Source organism: Grammomys surdaster, unplaced genomic scaffold, assembly GCF_004785775.1.
Source record: "Grammomys surdaster isolate TR1022 unplaced genomic scaffold, NIH_TR_1.0 126391, whole genome shotgun sequence".
In the NCBI taxonomy this organism is placed as follows: Eukaryota; Metazoa; Chordata; class Mammalia; order Rodentia; family Muridae; genus Grammomys; species Grammomys surdaster.
The window spans coordinates 13,835,688-13,843,010 of record NW_021621185.1 but is presented as its reverse complement, the minus strand read 5'-3'; the positions used below and the strand labels follow the sequence as shown (position 1 = coordinate 13,843,010).

General features: G+C 44.5%; 1 protein-coding gene across 3 annotated transcripts in view; it reads left to right on the top strand.

The window, feature by feature from the left end:
- The window catches only part of Atg10 (autophagy related 10), a 266,526-nt gene that overhangs the window by 58,627 nt on the left and 200,576 nt on the right, over positions 1 to 7,323 (top strand). Inside the window, exon 1 of one of the 3 annotated variants that reach the window (XM_028760151.1) lies at positions 779 to 892. The exons of the other annotated variants lie outside the window; for them this stretch is intronic. The gene's annotated coding sequence lies outside the window, so the exon portion shown is untranslated. Of the gene's footprint in view, positions 1 to 778; positions 893 to 7,323 lie in introns of those variants that run through there. 3 annotated transcript variants of the gene reach the window in all.

Sequence of the window (7,323 nt, the reverse complement as noted above, 5' to 3'; positions counted from 1 at the left end):
CCCCTCCCCCTCCCCCTTTCCCTCCTTTAGAAACTTGTTTGTTTTGTGCTTCAGCGTGCTTACAGTCCGAAGGTTCAGTACGTGTCTTTATTGTGTAACGGTTGGATTGGGACGATTAGCATATCCATCACTTCCAGTTCTTATCAGTTCTTGTTGGTGAGAAGATTTACAATCCCCTTTAGCCAGGCTGAAGTCTGCAAGTATGGTCTTAGTTACAGTCACCGTATTGCGCAAGGCAGCAGCTATTATTCCTGCCTGACTAAAACTCTGTTGATCGACTTCGCCCGTTTCCTGGTTCCTCCTTTCCCCTGCCAATCAGTTTGATTCTTTCAGGGACTGTTTTTAAGATACAGTGGGGCAGGTCTCAACCAGCCTCTAGATTAGGTCTCATTGGACCACCACTGAGGTATTCTAGGATGCTGTTCACTGCCGTGCGTGTTGGGACGTCTTTCTGCTCTGGCAGCTGGGCATACGAAAGACTCCTGGCCCTGTGTGGGCTCTGAGGATTATATTGCTTACTTCATCTGGCTGTGGTTCCTAGACCCTAGTGGTTTACTTGCATGCATGTGTGAACACTACTCAGGCAGATGCAGCGTGTTCTCCTGGCAGTCGCCTGAGTTCCCTCTCAGTGGTTGCCGTGTGCGTGCGTGCGTGCGTGCGTGCGTGCGTGTGTGCGTGTGTGCGTGTGTGCGTGCGTGCATGCGTGTGTGCTTGCATCCTGCCCACAGTCGACTCCCTGTTTTCTCAACTCAGAACTCTGACTCTTCAGAGCCAGTGACTCTAGGGCTCTGTTTGGCTTTGCTGCCTCTGTACTGAGCTGGGGCACTTCTTGAGTCTGCTTGTTTATTGCTTTTCTCCCAGAGATCATTGCCCTGTGGTGTCTGTGTGAAAGGTCAGAAAACACCTTCTTCGTACTTTTTTTTTTTTTTAGTTAGAGTTTTAGCTATTTAACATGGAAAGATATATCTAATGTTTTATTTCATGATTCATAGGCCAAAGGAACACTTAGAAGAGTATTTTGTATGATACCAATACATTCCCCCATTTATATGAATTTTAAATACATAGATGTTTTAGTGAAAGACATGGTTACAGTCATCAGTTGGCTTGGTCTGTGTACAGTCCTCAAATGTGGAGCCCAGTAGTTGGAGGGCATGAGTACTTGAGGTGAGAACGTGGTCATTACAGGACTCTGTGAAGCTCACAGCCTGTGGTGGTGGTGGGGGGGGGGACTGAGCTGTTGATTACTTTCTCCACTGCTGAAGGTTGTCTCCTTGAGACACTGCTTCTGAGCGCTGATTAATACAGGAGAAGAGATTCAGTGCCAGAGCTTTAAACATGCACTGGCTTGGAGTGGGAATGACTTGGAGGGCAGGGACTATGACTCATTCTGGGAAATATGTCAAGAAACTTTTGTTATATCAAAAAAAAAGAAAGAAAGAAAGAAAGAAAGAAAGAAAGAAAGAAAGAAAGAAAGAAAGAAACCCAGCAGATCCTAGCCTCCTCTCCTTTTTGTTCCCCTGCCTGTCCTTCCTCTCTGAGAACTGTTAGACTTTGCCATATATCTGGTACTCTTTCAATTAGTGAATGTTAAGTGTTCTTTTTGGCAGAATTGCCCAGTAAAGTCTGTGGTATGTAGTATCCCAGTACCCATGGGTTACGAAGCAGGCCTGACCTAGAGTAGAGTCTCCTTTAATGGCTGCTGGTACCCTCTGCTCTATTTTTGGCTATTGTCATTTTGGTTTCCAGAACATCTCCGAGACTGTGGCCTGAATCTCAGGCAGCAGCAATTGCAGTTTGGGTGTTTTTCTGAGAAAGATGCCCTTGTTAGGTGCAGGAGTATGTATGGGTATGGGGCTGTCTTTCTTTCTCCCACTCTGCATTTCCTTACAGGGTCGAGGAGTGCCATTCTGCCCCCTCTCCCACCACCACATAACTCATGGGCTTGTATTTGTGATTTTGCTTAAAAATATAGTCTTGGCAGATGTGATCAAGATTAAAATGAGGTCACTGGATTAGGACAGGTCCTGAATCTATTGTGACACATGTCCTTATAAGAAAAGGCATGTCTAGGTGCAGAGGCAAGATACCTGGGGAGATTTCCATGTGAACACCCCCCCCACACACACACATACACACAGAGGGAGGGGAAGAGGAAGGGGGGGAGGGAGAGGGAGAAGGAGAGGGACCTGTAAGTTTTATAACATCTCAGAACAAGACAAGGACAGGTTCTCCACTGAGCCTAAAAAGATATGGGGATAGGTTCACCTAGCCTCCAGAACTGTGGGAGTCTCTAGGCATTCAAGTCGCCGCCTCTTGTGGCAGGTATCCCAGGGAGGACATTCTTACCTCTTCCACCCTGTCCTTCTCTTACAGCAAGACCTTTCTCTGAAGAGCTAAGCTGTTAAAGCCCAGGACCTTTCAGTCCCTTAAAAGCTGGGCAGCTTAGTAAACCGTCTTCCCGCTTTGCATGGATGGCGCTTTGTGACCAGAACAAGGCCTTGGCAACCTGATTGTTTTCTGTCGTCAGAATTATCATTTCTTTCAGTCTAATAAAGTATAAAGTTAACTATTGTTTAAGTCCTCCTAACAATGGAAGGGATATGATTCTGAGTAATTTCAAATGTGGAGAAGAAGGGGTGATCAGGGCTTGAGCAATCGATATGGTGTTTTCCTTTTTAAGTCTCTGATATTGGAAAAGCGAAGCCAAACCTTTGAGAACATTTCAATGAGGGTAAACAGACAAAATATGGTAAAATCTTTACAAACTTAAATTGGAAGCAGGACCAGAGAGAAAAAATTAGTTTTCTCCAGCAGGCCCCGAATCGGTTATAACACCATCGGCCATTCCTCTGGCACAAATAAGCCAAAATGCTCTGGGAGCACAGACGAAATTGCTTAATATAATAAAAAGTATGAGGGCACACATGGAGGTCCCACATCTATGAACTAGAAATTGAAAACTCAAAATGGGCAAGTTGGAAAACCTGAAAACAAAACATTATTAAAAAAAAAAAAGAAAGGAAAGAAAATGCTTAATTGTAAAACCTAACGTTGCAGAGGTCTGAGTTAAAGTGTTTGTGTGGAGACTGGGACCCAGTGGGCTTTAAACTCTCTCTCAGTGCTTTGTCCAAGAAGAGAGTTAGTTAGCATCATCTAATATGTAACCATCCTTTAAAAACCTGTACATGTGAGTAGGTGGTGGAATTTCAGCTTAGGTCTACTTCTGCATGCATACCTTCCCCAGATACTGTTACTCCATTGTGCTCTTGAGCTGGGTAACTTCGTTTCTTCTTTTTCCAACAAGGGACTGGCTTTCTCCCACTCTCTCTTCTCTGGAGCCACAGTCCTTGCTGTGCTTTGACCTCTGTGAAGGGCTCGGAGAGGCGTGGTTCTTCTGCCTGTTCAGAAAGCTAGGGAAGGTCTGGAGGCGATACGAAGGAAGGTAGTTCCAGAGCCCTGCCAGGAAAGGGACTGCAGGAGACTGGCTTGTCTGTAGATGAGTACAGTACTGGGGTTCTCAGCAGGCCTGGGGGTCTTGGTGTTGAATAGAATTGAAAATTGAAAGCTGTAAGTAGGCTTCGAACCAGACTACTGGAAAAATACAGTGAAACCCGAAAAGGAGGCATTTGTCTCATTACAGCTCAGTACCTACAAGGGTTAATTCAAAACACGGAAGTGAAAAAAGAGCCTTATTTGCCGAGCTTCATGCACATCGTGAACTCAGAATCAGACTTGTCACATTGGGTGTCATCTGGTCCTGTAAGACTTTTGAGTCTAAATGTATGAGTTTCTGGTCTCAAGAATCCCACTGTCCCAGGACACATCCCAGGAGGGTACATTCCTTAGTCAGAGGACACTTGCTGGATTATCATTCAGAGGAGGAAGGGAGAGGCTGATTAACATTCCTCAGACCACAGCGGGTAAGGAGGGCCCAGAGCACACAGACACATTCCAGGAATCAGGAAGCTGGGCCCCTAACGTAATAAACCTGGGCAAACGGAGGACACAACTTGTCATAATCTTAGTCACCTAGAGACCGAACCCGGAAAGGTCAGACTTCGTAGTTTGCCCTTGTGAACTATACTGTACGAATAAGTACTGTACCCAGCTGTTGTTCGGCACTCTCTTGCCTGCATGTGAGAGAGCCCTAGTGCACTAGTTTCATTAAACCGAACCTCAGGTCAGAAGAAACCAATGGATACCTGTGGCTGGTGCCTACTGCAGCACTTTAGAAGCATACCCGAGAGCAAGCAGGCCTCCAGGCTGCCTTAGTATCATAGCTACCTGTGGCTCTTCCCTACTCACTCTTCTCATCCCGCCCCCTACCCTAAACTTCTCCAGCTCCTGGGCTTCCCTGCCCCATCTTCTCACTCCTTGTAATCCTGTCATTTTGGCTATACTCTCTCTTGCTTCCCCCTTCCTCTCTTGGCTACCCCCCCTCCCTCCCCAGGTCTTGGTCTCCTTTGCCTGCACTATTTTTGTCTTCCTCTCTTGGTCTTGCTTGGTCACCTCTTCTGCACCCCTCCTCCCCCTCACCCACACACTTAGGGCTTTCAATTTTAAATTCCATTCAACACTGGGACCTCCAGCACTGTGCTCATCTACAGACAAGCCAGTCTCTTGCAACAGTTTTTGCAACAAACTCCCTTTCCTGACAGGACTCTGGAACTACCGAGGCCACCTTCTTGTCACCTCCTGTCCTTTTCTGTCCTTCTGGATAGGAGGACCATGACCTTCCAAGCCAGTGTGCGCTTTTCTGTCTTTGCTCTGGCCTTTGCCTCTAGCTGTACTTTCCCTCCTTTCTAGAATAAATCCTTCCCCTCAACTATACTTTGGAATGTTCTGGTCCTCAGTTTATACAAGTAGTGCTGAAACCCTTAGTTTATACATGGGGAACTATTACTTTTTCTTTCTTGGGTTGGGTCATTATTTTATTTAGTATTACAAGGAAAATGATATATAATTATTATAAAAATAATATGTAACATATATAATTTAAGTGGAAATATAGTTTTTTACTTAACATATATATTTTAAATATACATGTAATTTAGAATGAAAATATCCTCTCTTTTTACCCACTGGCCTAACACACATATTTATTTATTTATTTATTTATTTATTTATTTATTTTTTTATTGGATGATTTATTTACATTTCCTATGTTGTCCCCTTACCCCATCCCCCACCACCCCCTCGGAACCCCCAATCCCCTCGCCCCTCCTCCTTCTTCTCTGTGGATGTAACCTCTATCTACACCCCCCCACTCCCACCTTCCCACCCTCAAAATTCCCACCCCCTGGGGCATCCAGCCTTCATGAGGTCAAGGTTCTCTTCTTCCACCTATGCCCAGCAGGGCCCTCCACTTTTACATATTCAGCTGAAGCCCTGGATCCCCCCCCTAAGTGCTCCCAGGCTGGTGGTTTAGACCCTGGGAGCTGTGGTTGGTTGGTATTGTTGCTCTCCTCATGGTGCCACAAACCCTTTCAGCTCCTTCAGTCTTCACTCTAACTCCTCCATTGAGAACCCCATGATCAGTTCAATGGCTAGTTGTGAGCATCTGCCTCTGAATATGTCTGACTCTTGAAGGCCTCTGAGGAGATATCCATATCAGGCTCTTATCAGCATGCACTTCCTGTCTTCCACATCAGCATCTACCTTTGGTGATTGCACATGGGATAGATACTCAGGTGGGGTGGTCTTGAGACGGCCCCTCCTTCAGTTTCTGTCCCTCACTTTGTCTCCATATTTGCTCCCTTGAGTATTTTGTTGCTCCTTCTAAGAAGGACCGAATCACCCTCACTTGGTCTTCCTTCTTTATGGGCTTCATGTGGCCTGTGAGTTGCATCTTGGGCATTTCAAGGTTCTAGGCTAATATCCAATAATCAGTGAGTGAATACCATGTGTCTTCTTTTGTGATTGGCTTACCTCACTCAGGATGATAATTTCTAGTTCCATCCATTTACCTAGGAACCTCTCGAATTCATTGTTTTTAATAGCTGAGTAATACTCCATTGTGTAAATATACCACATTTTTTGAATCCATTCCTCAGTTGAAGGACATCTGGGTTCTTTCCAGCTCCTGGCTATTATAAATAAGGCTGCTATGAACATAGTTGAGCATATGTCCTTGTTATATGTTCGAGCATCTTCTGGGTATATGCCTAGGAGTGGTATAGCTGGATCCTCGGGTAATGCTATGTCCAATTTTCTGAGGAACCGCCACACTGATTTCCAAAGTGGTTGCACCATCTTGCAGTCCCACCAACAATGGAGGAGTGTTCCTCTTTCTCCACACCCTCGCCAGCATCTACTATCACCTGAGTTTTTAATCTTAGCCATTCTGACTGGTGTGAGATGGAATCTCAGGGTTGTTTTGATTTGCATTTCCCTGCCGACTAAGGATGCTGAACATTTCTTTAGATGCTTCTCGGCCATTCGAGTTTCTTCCGTTGAAAATTCTTTGTTAAGCTCTATACCCCATTTTTTAATAGGGTAATTTGGTTGTCTGGAGTCTAATTTCTTGAGTTCTTTGTATATATTGGATATTAGCCCTCTATCAGATGAAGGATTGGTAAAGATCTTTTCCCAATTTGTTGGTTGTCGTTTTGTCCTATTGACAGTGTCCTTTGCCTTACAGAAACTTTGCAATTTTATGAAGTCCCATTTGTCAATTCTCGATCTTAGAGCATATGCCATTGGAGTTCTGTTCAGGAACTTTTCCCCTGTGCCCAAGTATTCGAGGCTTTTCCCCACCTTCTCTTCTATTAGTTTCAGTGTATCTGGTTTTATGTGGAGGTCCTTTATCCACTTAGACTTGAGCTTTGTACAAGGAGATAAGAATGGATCAATTTTCATTCTTCTACATGTTGTCCTCCAGTTGAACCAGCACCATTTGTTGAAAATGCTGTCCTTTTTCCACTGGACAGTTTTAGCTCCTTTGTCAAAGATCAAGTGACCATAGGAGTGTGGGTTCATTTCTGGGTCTTCAATTCTATTCCATTGATCTTCCTGCCTGTCTCTGTACCAATACCAGGTAGTTTTTATCACTATTGCTCTGTAGTACAGCTTGAGGTCAGGGATGGTAATTCCTCCAGAAGTTCTTTTATTGTTGAGAATAGTTTTCGCTATCCTGGGTTTTTTGTTATTCCATATGAATTTGAGAATTTCCTTTTCTAACTCTGTGAAGAATTGAGTTGGGATTTTAATGGGGATTGCATTGAATCTGTAGATTGCTTTTGGCAAGATGGCCATTTTTATTATATTAATCCTGCCAATCCATGAGCATGGGAGATCTTTCCATCTTCTGAGATCTTCTTC